A 14,567-nucleotide genomic window follows, 5' to 3' on the forward strand; every position below is an offset into this window, starting at 1 on the left:
TCTGCCCTTGTCACGTCCACTGCTGCACGACCCTGGTCAGTTCTTGTCCTTGAGGAGCTCTGAATTTCCTCAAGTGGAAAATTATGGGGACGGACTTCTAATTCTCACTCTGGTCCAAGCACTGGCCCTAACTTTGCTTGGGCAAGCTGTCCTGTCCATCTTCGCGTCATCTGTAAATAACCAGGGGGAGCTCAGTTGACTTGGAGGTCACTTTGAATTACAGTCAGAAGGTCTGGTGTCCCTCTCCTCACCCCACCTTACCCTCCCTTTGTATCCAACATCTTATTCTTAGTCTCAGATATGCCTTCATTGCCTTTTTTTTAATGTTTATTTATTTTTTTATAACTTTTATTTTTTTTAAATATATGAAATTTATTGTCAAATTGGTTTCCATACAACACCCAGTGCTCATCCCAACAGGTGCCCTCCTCAATACCCATCACCCACCCTCCCCTCCCTCCCACCCCCAGCAGCCCTCAGTTCGTTCCAGTTTTTTTTTTTGTTTTTTTTTTTTTGTTTTTTGTTTTGTTTTTTTTAATTTTTTTAACGTTTATTTATTTTTGAGACAGAGAGAGACAGAGCACGAACGGGGGAGGGTCAGAGAGAGGGAGACACAGAATCCGAAACAGGCTCCAGGCTCTGAGCAGTCAGCACAGAGCCCGACGCGGGGCTCGAACTCACATACCGCAAGATCATGACCTGAGCCGAAGTCGGACGCTCAACCGACTGAGCCACCCAGGCGCCCCTCGTTCCAGTTTTTAAGAGTCTCCTATGCTTTGGCTCTCTCCCACTCTAACCTCTTTTTTTTCCTTCCCCTCCCCCATGGACTTCTGTTAAGTTTCTCAGCATCCACATAAGAGTGAAAACATATGGTATCTGTCTTTCTCTGTATGGCTTATTTCACTTAGCATCACACTCTCCAGTTCCATCCACGTTGCTACAAAGGGCCATATTTCATTCTTTCTCATTGCCACGTAGTATTCCATTGTGTATATAAACCACAATTTCTTTATCCATTCATCAGTTGATGGACATTTAGGCTCTTTCCATAATTTGGCTATTGTTGAGAGTGCTGCTATAAACACTGGGGTACAAGTGCCCCTATGCATCAGTACTCCTGTATCCCTTGGGTAAATTCCTAGCAGTGCTACTGCTGGGTCATAGGGTAGGTCTATTTTTAATTTTCTGAGGAACCTCCACACTGTTTTCCAGAGTGGCTGCACCATAATGTTTATTTATTTTTGAGAGAGAGACAGAGACAGAGCGTGATTGGGGGAGGGTCAGAGAGAGGGAAACACAGAATCTGAAGCAGGCTCCAGGCTCTGAGCTGTCAGCACAGAGCCTGTCGTGGGGCTTGAACTCACGAACCATGAGATCACGACCTGAGCTGATGTCAGATGCTTAACCGACTGAGCCACCCAGGCGCCCCTAATGTTTATCTATTCTTGAGAAAGACACACAGAGTGTGAGTGGGTCTGGGACAGTGACAGAGGGAGACACAGAATCCAAAGCAGGCTCCAGGCTCTGAGCTGTCAGCACAGAGCCCGACACCAGGATCGAACCCACATACCTCCAGATCATTACCTGAGACGAAGTCTGATGCTCAACCGACTGAACCAACCAGACGCTCCAGTTTTGTTTTTTTTTTTAATTGTCTAGCAAAATTGGGCTAAGTCATGTTTCCCTTGCCCTGTCTCTGAAATCAGGGTTTAACTAGGTCAGTGCCCCTCATGACCTCTGGAGGCCCAAATCCTGTGGTCAGGAAGTTATTTTTTCATTTATCTTTCAGGCTTTCTCAGTGAAGAGGTAAGTTTATCTGTAGCAGCTTAACGCTTACCAATCCCTTTTATCAGGTTGTATCTGTTTTCATTGTATTTACTGTTAGGACTATCTTTATGGCAGGTGATACTGGGTTTCCATTTGGGGCAGTATATGAAGTTTCATCTTAAAAATGAACTTAGGGGGCGCCTGGGTGGCTCGGTCGGTTGGGCGTCCGACTTCAGCTCAGGTCATGATCTCGCGGTCCGTGGGTTCGAGCCCCGCGTCGGGCTCTGTGCTGACCGCTCAGAGCCTGGAGCCTGTTTCGGATTCTGTGTCTCCCTCTCTCTGTGACCCTCCCCCGTTCATGCTCTGTCTCTCTCTGTCTCAAAAATAAATAAACGTTTAAAAAAAATTAAAAAAAAAATGAACTTAGTACACAGGGACACCTAGGTGGCTCAGTGGGTTAAGCATCCAGCTTTAGCTCAGGTCATGATCTTGTGGTTTGTGAGTTCACACTTGATCTTAGCCAAAAGGCCGAGAAGCGATTGTGGTTTGGGAGTTCAAGTCCCGTGTCTGGCTCTGTGCTGACATCTCAGAGCCTGGAGCCTGCTTCGGATTTTGTGTCTCCCTCTCTCTCTTCCCCTCCCCCTCTCTCCTCTGTCTCTCTCTCTCAAAAAAAAAAAAAAAAGTTAAAAAGATTTTTAAAAAGATTTTAAAAACAAACAGTACAGGGTGACTGGCTGGCTCAGTTGGTGGAGCGTGTGACTCTTGTTCTTGGGGTTGTGAGTTTGAGCCCCATGTTGGGTGTAGAGAGCACTTAAAAATAAAATCTTCGGGGCGCCTGGGTGGCTCAGTCGGTTAAGCGTCCGACTTCGGCTCAGGTCATGATCTCACGGTTCGTGAGTTTGAGCCCCGCGTCGGGCTCTGTGCTGACAGCTCAGAGCCTGGAGCCTGCTTCACATTCTGTGTCTCCCTCTCTCTCTGCCCCTTCCCTGCTCATGCTGTGTCTCTGTCTCAAAAATAAATAAACATGAAAAAAAATTTTTTTTTTTAATAAAAAAAAAATCTTCAAAAAACCCACAACTTTGTACATTCATTGGTTCTCAGTCTTGGTTTTACATCATAGCCATTTGGGAGCTGTTAAAGAACATAATATTGTGCGGGGCGTCTGGGTGGCTCAGTTGGTTATGTGTCCAACTTCAGTTTAGGTCATGATCTCACAGTTCATGAGTTCGAGCCCCGCATCAGGCTCCATGCTGGCAGTGCAGGGCCTGTTTGTGATTCTGTCTCTCCCTCTCTCTGTCTCTCCTGCACATGCACACTGTGTATGTGTGTGTCTCTCTCTCTGTCTCAAAATAATAAATAAATTTTAAAAAATAATACTGTGCTCAGATCCACCTCTGGAGATGAGTTCAAATTGTGGTGGTTGTGACCCAGTGCATTGTGTTTTAAAACTCCTCAGAAGATTCTAACGTATTAGGTTGGAGAAACACTGACCAGGTCATCTATAAAGGTCTGTTGTGCTCTGTCATTAATGTTTTCATTCCTAAGTCCTAAAGAGGTCTTTGCCTACTTTGCCTTCCTTCATTCAGTAACTAACCCCTTCATCTAAATAATTGTGAAGGTGTTCCTTGCAAGGCTCCCCAAAAGGTGCCAGTTTGGCATGTGGACTATTTTGAGTTGAAGGCAGTCAAGATCCTGCAGGCTCAGGAGAAACTTACCCCTCCCTTAACTGCCTAGAAGAATCTAAATTGGGGGTCTTTCCAGAATAAGCGTTATTACCAGAGATAAATATTACCTGAGTGACCCATCTGTATGGCAGGGCAAACATCTACTTACCAGACATCTGTTCTCATTGCCCTGCTCCCCTTTGAAGCCCCAGCCCCCGATCCCACTCCTTAGCTCAGGATGGCATGGGTACCTCATCTTACCTTTCTGTCTTGAAACCTCTCTCTTTTATGTATGTGGGGATCCCGTGTGTTCAAAGTTAAATTTGTTTTTCTCCTATTAATCTATCTCATGTCAGTTTAATTCTTAGACCAGCCAGAAAAGCCTTTGAAGGGTAAAGGAAATTTTGTCTTCCCCAACATATTTTTTATAATAAAACTGTAACTGTAAGTATGGTGCTTTCCTGAGTTCTGGGAGCCCACTAGCCCCATATGAGTGGGACCCTCTGAATTTGTAGCCAACTTGTGCAGAAGCCAGGAGCCCTGATGTGGGGCCGTGTTGTGCCTTCAACCTATGACCCCCAACCCCAAATAATCTAATTCCCTCTAATGCTATTATGATTTATCCCCACCCCCCATTAGGTCTGATCTAGAATTAGGCTGGGCTGGTAGTGTTCCAACTACAGCACTCCTGTGGAGGGTGGGCTGGGGGAGGTATTGAAAGAGCCTGTTGTTACCCGCCCCTCCCCCCGCCCCCCTCACTTAGGCAAGAAGTCATTTGATAATGGTTGGGCTGCCTTTTTTTTTTTTTTTTTTTTGAGAGAGGATGCAAGCAGGGGAGGGGCAGAGAGAGGGGACAGGGGATCTGAAGCAGGCTCTTCCCCGACAGCAGAGAGCCCGAAGTGTGGCTTGAACTCACAGACCACCAGATCATTACCTGAGCCAAAGTCAGATGCTCAACCAACAGAGCTACCCATGTACCCCAGTAATAGCTGGGCTGCTTAAAAAAACAAACTGACCAGTGATCTGGACCATGCTCCTGCTTTATTAATGCTGATGTGAGCTGCCACTTGGAGTGTTTCTCATAGACCAAACAAAATACTGAGACCTGGACCTCACTTCACTCCCAGGCGGAACCTCCCCTGTAGGTTCTTTGGCTGGTCTAATAATTAAATTGATATAAGACAGGGGCGCCTGGGTGGCTCAGTCGGTTGGGCGGCCGACTTCGGCCCAGGTCACGATCTCACGGTCCGTGAGTTCGAGCCCCGCGTCGGGCTCTGGCCTGATGGCTCAGAGCCTGGAGCCTGCTTCCGATTCTGTGTCTCCCTCTCTGTCTGCCCCTCCCCCGTTCATGCTCTGTCTCTCTCTGTCTCAAAAATAAATAAAACGTTAAAATAAATAAATAAATAAATTGATATAAGACAGATTAACAGGAGGAAAACAAAAGTTTAATAACATACACACCCCCTGTGCACACGGGAGAGACCCAGGGAAACAGTAACTGCGAAATGGTAGAAGCCATTGCCTTCAATACCATCTTCAACTGAAGGAAAAAGATTTTCCTGGGCGTTAGTTACGGGAGGGCACCAGGGAAAGCACAGTAAGCAAGAGTGGCTTGTAGTGCAGACTGAAGTCCAGCCTTTCCCATTGGTCCAGGGTTTCCTAGAGATTAAAAAGGGGTAGCCTCGGGGCGCCTGGGTGGCTCAGTCGGTTAAGCGGCCGACTTCAGCTCAGGTCACGATCTCGCGGTCTGTGAGTTCGAGCCCCGCATCGGGCTCTGGGCTGACGGCTCAGAGCCTGGAGCCTGCTTCCGATTCTGTGCCTCCCTCTCTCTCTGCCCCTCCCCCGTTCATGCTCTGTCTCTCTGTCTCAAAAATAAAGGTTAAAAAAAAATTAAAAAAAAAAAGGGGTAGCCTCTACTCTGTTTTCAGAGCTTGTCTTGTGTCTGCCGTGTCAAGGAGGCACATCTTGAAGTGGCGTCGTTTACTGCCTTCTGTGCTGTCTTTCCCCTCCTGCCGCTTGATCTGATGCATCCTGTTGTGAGTCCACACAGTGCTTGCCGACCTGCCTCAGGATCTTGGCTCTGTAGCTACCTGGCTACGGAGGTGATGGCGAGCAGTCCTCCTGTTCAGGACGGTGGGTTATGTCACCTCCCGGGATTATCACAGAGTAAACAGGCTAATAACTACAGCTCTTAAAAACAGTGCCCGCCACACGAGTCCAATAACCGTTGGTGGTGGTTTCAGTTGTTTTTCTTCTGATAGTAAATGTGAAGTGGCTGGCGCCTAATTGCTTACCGGGATGACACATAGTATCTGTTTAATACAATTCATATTGCTAATAGTAGCTGCCATGTACTGAATATTCACTATGTGCCAAAGTGGGTAAAGCACTTACGTTACTGCACCTTCGCCGTCGCCCCAAGAATGTAGTTTACTCTCGACAATCCCCGTTTCATCAACAAGAAAATCCAGCCCAGAGCGGGCTGTCCCACTTGGGCAGGGCCACAAAACAAGTGTATAGCCTGCTCGTCCGCTGAATGTCAGAACCTCCCGTGAGCCTTGCTGTTTTCTACCTCCGATGTTACAGTGATTACATAGCGATATACATGTGTGATTTATAATAACAAATAATTTATTTGGTCTTCATCCCCATTTCTGGCACAGATCTCCTAAAACCTTGGAATTTCCTTGGAATTGAGTGATGAAGGTGCCTTGAACATGTTCATGAGGTGACTTTCTGAAAGCACGTAGGGATGGGACTGGTTGCCAAGAGAACTGACCAAGTCCTGGAGGGTTGGAACTTCCAGCCCCCACCCCCCTGATCTCTGGGCGGGGAGAGGAGTTGGTGGTTGAATCAAACACCAATGGCCAGTGATTTAATTGATCATGCCTATGTAATGGAGCTGCCCTAAAACCCCAAAAGCATGGGGTTCTGAAAGCTTTCAGGTTGGTGAACATGTGGAGATGTGGGAGAGACCCAGACACCCTTTCTCCGTACCTGGTCCTGAGCATCCCTTACATCTGGCTGTTCTCAAGTTCTGTGCTTTTATCATAAACCACTAATCTAGTGAGTAAAATGTTTCTCTGGATTCTGTGAACTGCTCTAGCAAATTAATTGAACCTGAGGAGGGCGTCGTGGGAACCTCTGATTGACAGCCGGTTGGCCAGAAGCACAGGAGACAACCTGGATTGGTGTATGAAGGTTGGGGGGCCAGTCTTGTAGGACTGAGTCCTTCACTGTGGGATGTCACGCTATTTCTGGTAAGGTGTTAGAATTGGGTTGAATTGGGGGCGCCTGGGCGGCTCAATTGGTTGGGCGTCTGACTTCGGCTCAGGTCATGATCTCGTGGTCTGAGTTTGAGCCCCACATCGGGCTCTATGCTGACAGCTCAGAGCCTGGAGCCTGCTTCAAATTCTATGTCTCTCTCTCTCTCTCGGCCCCTCCCTTGCTCACGCGTTGTGTCTCTCTCCCTCTCTCTCAAAAATAGATAAACATTAAAAGGAATTTTTTAAAAAAGAGTTGAAATTGTAGGACCCCCAGCTGGTGTCAGAGAACTGCTTGTGGTGGCAAGTGGGGAAAAAACCCAAAAGGCATTACAATTGGTGTTAATTGGAACATGTAACCCCATTCTAGATTCCTGGGGCCCCATTCCCCCAAGAAAGATCCCTTCTTTCTTTTGACTCTAACAAGACCTTGACAGAATAACCAAGGGTCTGCACAGCACCCTTATAACATTTCCTTTACCTCACGCAGTTTGGAATCACGTGGGGGGCTCCATCCCAGACACTGGGCTTCATTTGGCCCCAGGTGGTGCTGCTCCAATTTTTTTAAAGAAATGGTATTTGTGTGACTAGATGGAGGTGTTAGCTAACAGTGGTGTTAACCATTTTGCAGTATAATTGTATCCAGTCAACACACTGTGCACCTTAAACTTACACAGTATCATGTGCCAGTGATAATCAAGCTGGAAAGAAGAAAGAGTTCCTCAGGTGCTCAGTCCAGATTGGGAACCACAGGGGTAGAGATTCTTCTACCCCAAGAAGAATTTCCTCGTTCGTTCCTTGACCTCAGAGTCCTTTGGGGTGAGGTGGTGTGGGCAGAGGTTGGGCAGACAAACGAATGGGCAGCCGTGAGTGTGAAAAGATCTGAGATGAGGAAAAGTATAGGATCCTGAGGGACCACAAGCTAATAAATGCTTCCTCCACCCAAGCTGGGAGAGGGGAGGCAGAGTGGGGGTTACCCCAGGGAGGATTTCTGGGAGGAAGTGCCGTGCAATCTAAAGGAAGGGAGAGATCGGATGAAAGTGGGCATAAAGGGGATACATCACTCTGCCCGTGTTCCATTAACACTGGCTGTGAGGGAAGCTAAGAAGGGTAGCCTTGACTCAGGGTGGCTATGGACCAGCTCAATGTCAGGGTTCCTTCACTGTTGGGAGCAACCAGCAGAACTGACGGTCAGATGCATCTGGTAATAATAACCAAGCAACTGTGGTAATAATATAGCAACTAAGTGCCATTTGCCAAGCACACACTGTGCGGCAGAAGTTAGGCTGAACGCTTGACACCCAGTATGGCCTTGAACCCTTCTGGCCACCCAGAGAGATGCTTTGTCCGGTCTTATAAATGGGGCCTCTCTCTGAGCCTCAGTTCCCCCCCCCCCCCCGCCACCATATAGGAGGCACAACTCCCTATGTACACTTGTGAGGATTTCAGGAAGTCACATCTGATGCTCCCAGCACACAGTAGGAGCTCAGCAGATGGTAGTTGCTTTTCCTAAAGCTATCGAGTGCCATCTAGTGGTTGAGCAGCACACAGCCATGGTGCCACCTGGTGGCCACATCCCGCAATTGCTCAGCCGGGCTGAGGGGTGTTGCTTGCACGCAGGCGTTCTCAAACTCGGCTCCCCGTGCGGGGCAGGCAAATGCTGCAAGTGAGGGGTGCTGGCAGGGTGTGAGACATAGAGAGCGATGGGGATAGTTGTGGACGGAATCCATCCCACATCTCCAGCAGAGTGCTGCTATGTGGGGATGCAGACTTACCTAGAATTCCCCTAAACTGTGATTTTTTTTCACCCCAAGGAACGCCAATTCATGTGGAAAGCGTCTCTATTTTTAGAGACGGGCACTGATAGAAATTGTTTTGCAAACACTGTGTTGGCCAGACACATCCGGAGTCTGACTATAGCCCATGACCCATCATTTTTGTGACATCTAGTTATATGGTCATGTATGACTTTTAAAATAAATCTTAACCTCACCCCCATTTTTGGTGATTGTGGTGGTTAATTTTATGTGTCAACTCGACTGGATCATGGGCTGCTCAGATACTTGGTTAAAGATGATTTCTGAGGGGCTCTTGACTGGCTCAGCACTGGAGTATGTGACTCTTGGTCTCGGGGTTGTGACTTCAAGCCCCACGTTGGGTGGAGATTACTTAAAAATAAACTCTGGAAAAAAAATAAAAAGGTGATTTCTGTGCGTCTGTGAGGGTGTTTGCGGAAGATGTTAGCATTTGAATCAGTAGACTGAGTAAAGCCAAAGACCCTGCCTTCCTGGTTGCCATTACCCAATCCACTGTGGGCCTGAATAAAACAAAAAAGGCTGAGGAAGGGGCAAATTCTGTCTCAGGCTGACCCCTTGGTGTGGAATTTACAACACTGGCTTTCATGGGTCTCCAGCGAGCAGATGGCAAGCTGTGGGTCTTCTCAGACCCCATAAACACATGAGCCGATTGGTCCTAAGAAGCACTGTGTGTTGTATGTAAGCAATGAATCACGGGAATCTACTCCCAAAACCAAGAGCACACTGTATGTTAGCCAATTTGACAATAAATTATATTTTAAAAAAAGAAAAAAAAGAAATCTCTTTATATATATCCTATTGGTCTGTTTCTCCAGAGAATCTTAAGTTGTAGTGGTTATTTATTAATTGCCTATTATGTGCCCCATGCTTTACCTGCATTATTGTCGTATAATTTTCCCTGCAACTTAAAGGATAGTGATTATTAGCTCAACTTTAAAATCATCAATTTATAATAGGAACCTTTATTTAGCTCTGAGCACATGTTAGAGATTTTGCTAAGTGCAATATATTGATGACTTCATTGAGTTTCTATACCAAGTCCTTAAGGTGGATTCTGTTGTTTTCCACATTTTGCAAAGGAGGAGACAGGCACAGAGAAGTTGAATGCCCCCCTCCCTATTTTTATAGGTGGTGTTTTGACCTTTTTTTTAAATTTTATGTTTGAACATGTAAAATGTCCACATGGTTCAAAAGTCACAATTTTTTTTATTTTTTTAAGTAATCCTTCCACCCAACGTGGGGCTCTAACTCACAACCCCGAGATCTAGGGTCACGTGCTCCACTGAGTCAGCCAAGCACCCCAGTTAACACTCATTTATACCTTCCTAATTTTACTTAAGAATTCATTCTGGAAATATTCTTTAACAGGTGCCAAGTTTATCCAATCCTTTCTGTGTGTGTGTGTGTGTGTGTGTGTGTGTGTGTGTGTGTATGTGTGTGTCTACATCCTGGTCAACAGTGATTACAGACTTGTAGTTTTTGGCATTGTCATGAGGAGTACTCCATGGTGGTTTAAATTTATTTTTGATTTCTAATCAAACTTAGCAGCTTTTTACTAATCATTGATGATTCAGGTTTTGCTTCTGTAAATTGCCTGTCTGTATTTCATTTTTTCATTTTTCATTTTCATTTCTTTTTTTTTTCAAATAAGTCATTTTTTTTTATTGATTTTGGGGGGTATTTTGTATAATCAGGTTACAATTTCTCTGCAACAAACAGGCTATGTATGATGGGGTCATCCATCCATCCAATCCATCCAACCCGTCCATCCCAAGTTAACATATACTCTAATAATGATTTTGGGAATAGAATTTAGTGATTCATCACTTACATATGACACCCAGTGCTCATCCCAACAAGTGCACTCCTTAATGCCCCTCACCCTTTTAGCCCTTCCCTGCACCCAATACCCTGCCAGCAACCCTCACTTTGCTCTCTTTATTTAAGAGTCTCTTATAGTTTGTCTCCCTCTCTGTTTTTATATTATATTTGCTTCCCTTCCCTTGTGTTCATCTGTTTTGTATCTTAACGTCCTCATATGAGTGAAGTCATATGATATTTGTCTTTCTCTGACTAATCTCGCTTAGCATAATACCCTCTAGTTCCAACCATGTAGTTGAAAATGGCAGGATTTCATTCTTTTTGATCGCCGAGCAGTATTCCATTATATATATACATATATACACACATATATACATACATACCACAGCTTTATCCACTCATTAGTCAATGGATATTTGGGCTCTTTCCACACTTTGGCTATTGTCAATAGTGCTGCTATAAACATTAGGGTGCATGTGCCCCTTCGAATCAGCACTCTTGTATCCCTTGGGTAAATACCTAGTAGTGCAATTGCTGGGTCATAGGGTAGTTCTAGTATTAATTTTTTGAGGAACCTTCATTCCAGAGTGGCTGTACCAGCTTGCATTCCCACCAGCAATGCAAAAGAGATCCTCTTTGTCCGCATCCTCGCCAACATCTGTTTTGCCTGAGTTGTTAATGTTAGCCATTCTGACAGGTGTGAGGTGGTATCTCATTGTGGTTTTGATTTGCATTTCCCTCATGATGAGTGATGGTGAGCATTTTTTCATGTGTCTGTTAGCCATTTGGATGTCTTCTTTGGAAAAGTGTCTATTCATGTCTTTTGCCGATTTCTTCACTGGATTATTTGTTTTTTGGGTGTTGAGTTTGATAAGTTCTTTATAGATTTTGAATATTGACTCTTTATCTGAAATGTCGTTTGCAAATATCTTCTCCCATTCTGTCGGTTGCCTTTTAGTTTTGCTGATTGTTTCCTTCGCTGTGCAGAGCTTTTTATTTTAATGAGGTCCCAGTAGTTCATTTTTGCTTTTGTTTCCCTTGCCTCCGGAGACATGTCAAGTAATAAGTTGTTGCGGCCAAGGTCAAAGAGGTTGTTGCTTGTTTTCTCCTTTAGAATTTTGATGGCTTCCTGTTTTACATTTAGGTCTTTCATCCATTTTGAGCTTATTTTTGTGTATGGTGTAAGAAAGTGGTCCAGGTTAATTTTTTCTGTGTGTCGCTGTCCAGTTTTCCCAGCACCACTTGCTGAAGAGACTGTCTTTATTCCATTGGATATTCTTTCCTGCTTTGTCAAAGATTAGTTGGTCATACGTTTATGGATCCATTTCTGGGTTCTCTATTCTGTTCCATTGATCTAAGTATCTGTTTTTGTGCCAGTGCTGTACTATCTTGATGATTACAGCTTTGTAATGCAGCTTGAAGTCTGGAATTTTGATGCCTCCAGCTTTCGTTTTCTTTTTCAGGATTGCTTTGGCTATTCGGGGTCTTTTCTGGTTCCATACAAATTTTAGGAGTGTTTGTTCTAGCTCTGTGAAGAATTATGGTGTTATTTTGATAAGGATTGCATTGAATATGTAGATTGCTTTGGGTAGTATCGACATTTTAACAATATTTGTTCTTCCAATCCACGAGCATGGAATATTTTTCCATTTTTTGGTGTTCTCTCCAATTTCTTTCATAAGCTTTCTGTAGTTTTCAGTGTATAGATTTTTCACCTCTTTGGTTAAGTTTATTCCTTGGTATTTTATGGTTTTTAACGCAATTGCAAATGGGATTGGTTCCTTGATTTCTCTTTCTGTTTCTTCATTATTGGTGTATAGAAATGCAACCGATTTCTTTACATTGATTTTATATCCTGCAACTTTGCTGAATTCATAGATCAGTTCTAGCACGTTTTTTTGGTGGTCTTTTGGGTTTTCCACATAGAGTACCATGTCATCGGTGAAGAATGAAAGTTTGACCTCCATCTGGACGATTTGGATGCCTTTTATTTCTTTGTGTTGTCTGAGAGCTGAGGCTAGGGCTTCCAACATTACGTTGAATAACAGAGGTGAGAGTGAGAGTGGACATCCTTGTCATGTTCCTGACCTTAGGGAGAAAGCTCTCAGTTTTTCCCCATTGAGGATGATATTAGCGGTAGGTCTTTCATATGTGGCCTTTATGATCTTGAAGTATGATCCTTCTATCTGTACTTTCTTGAGGGTTTTTATCAAGAAAGGATGCTGTATTTTGTCAAATGCTTTCTCTGCATCTATTGAGAGGATCATGTGGTTCTTATCCTTTCTTTTATTAATGTGATGTAACACATTGATTGATTTGTGGATATTGAACCAGTCCTGCATCCTAGGAATAAATCCTACTGATTGTGATGAATAATTCTCTTAATATATTGTTGGATCTAGTTTGCTAGTATCTTGTTGAGAATTTTTACATCCATGTTCATCAGGGAAATTGGTCTGTAGTTCTCCTTTTTAGTGGGGTCTTTGTCTGGTTTTGTAATAAAGGTAATGTTGGCTTCATAGAATGAGTTTGGAAGTTTTCCATTTCTATTTTTTGGAACAGCTTCAAAAGAATAGGTGTTAACTCTTCTTTAAAAGTTTGGTAGAATTCCCCTGGAAAGGCATCCAGCCCTGGACTCTTGTTTGTTGAGAGATTTTTGATTACTGATTCAACTTCCTTACTAGTTATGGATCTGTTCAAATGTTCTATTTCTTCGTGTTTCAGTTTTGGTAGTTTATATGTTTCTAGGAATTTGTCCATTTCTTCCAGATTGCCCAATTTGTTGGCATATAATTGCTCATAATATTCTCATATTATTGTTTGCATTTTTGCGATATTGGTTGTAATCTCTCCTTTTTCATTTTTGATTTTATTTATTTGGGTCCTTTTTCTTTTTGATCAATCTGGCTAGGGGTTTATCAGTTTTGTTCATTCTTTCAAATAACTAGCTCCTGGCTTCATTGATCTGTTCTTGTTTTTCAATTTCGGTATCATTGATTTCTGCTCTAATCTTTATTATTTCTTTCTTTTTTCCTACTGGTCTGGGCTTTGTTTGTTCTTTTTCCAGCTCTTTTAGGTATTAAGTTAGGCTGTGTATTTGAGACCTTTTTTCCTTCTTTAGGAAGGCCTGAATTGCATTATACTTCCCTCTTATGACCACCTTCATTGTGTCCCAGAGGTTTTGTTCTGTCGTGTTTTCATTTTCATTGGTTTCCATGTACTTTTTAATTTCCTCTTTAATTTCTCGGTTAACCCGTTCATTCTTTAGTAGGATGTTCTTTAATCTCCAAGTATTCATGGTCTTTCCAGTTTTTTTCTTGTGGTTGATTTCGAGTTTCATAGCATTGTGGTCTGAAAATGTGCATGATATGATCTTGATACTTTTGTACTTGTTGAGAGCTTATTTGTGACCTACTATCTGATCTCTTCTGGAGAATGTTCCATGTGCACTTGAGAAGAATGTGTATTCTGCTGCTTTAGGATGAAATGTTCTGAATATATCTGTTCAGTCCATCTGGTCCAGTGTGTCATTCAAAGCCATTGTTTCCTTGTTGATTTTCTGCTTAGATGATATGTCCATTGTTGTAAGTGGGGTGTTGAAGTCCTCTACTATTGTATTATTATCAATGAGTTTCTTTATGTTTGTGGTTAATTGATTTATATATTTGGGTCCTATCACATTGGGGGCATAAATATTTATAATTCTTAGATCTTCTTGGTGGATAGACCCCTTAATTACAATATAATCCCCTTATTCATCTCTTGTTACAGTCTTTGTTTTAAAATCTAGTTTGTCTGATATAAGTATGGCTACTCCAGCTTTCTTTTGATGACCATTAGAATAATAGGTAGTTCTCCATACCGTTACTTTCAATCTGCCGGTTTCTTTAGGTCTAAAATGAGTGTCTTATAAGCAGCATATAGATGGGTCTTGTTTTCACAGTGGGTCATTGTGATACCTATGACTTTTGATTGGAGTGTTTATTCCATTCACGTTTAGAGTGAGTACTGAAAGATATGAATTTAGTGCCATTGTGTTGCCTGTTGAGTTGGTGTTTCTGGCAGTGTTCTCTGGTCCTTTCTAGTCTTTGTTGCTTTGTTTTTTGTTTTGTTTTGTTTTGTCTTTTCTCCACTCAAGGGTTCCCCTTAGAATTTATTGCAGAGCTGGTTTAGTGGTCATGAACTCCCTTTAGTTTTTGTCTGGGAAACTCTTTATCCCTCCTTCTATCCTGAAT

At 43.4% G+C, this 14,567-nt stretch overlaps 1 protein-coding gene across 2 annotated transcripts in view; it reads left to right on the forward strand.

The window, feature by feature from the left end:
* Window positions 1-14,567, forward strand: part of ZNF667 (zinc finger protein 667) — a 77,767-nt gene that overhangs the window by 1,144 nt on the left and 62,056 nt on the right. The window lies entirely within an intron of this gene.

This window comes from Panthera pardus, unplaced genomic scaffold, assembly GCF_024362965.1.
Source record: "Panthera pardus isolate Hobbes unplaced genomic scaffold, ASM2436296v1 HiC_scaffold_18, whole genome shotgun sequence".
Lineage (NCBI taxonomy): Eukaryota > Metazoa > Chordata > Mammalia > Carnivora > Felidae > Panthera > Panthera pardus.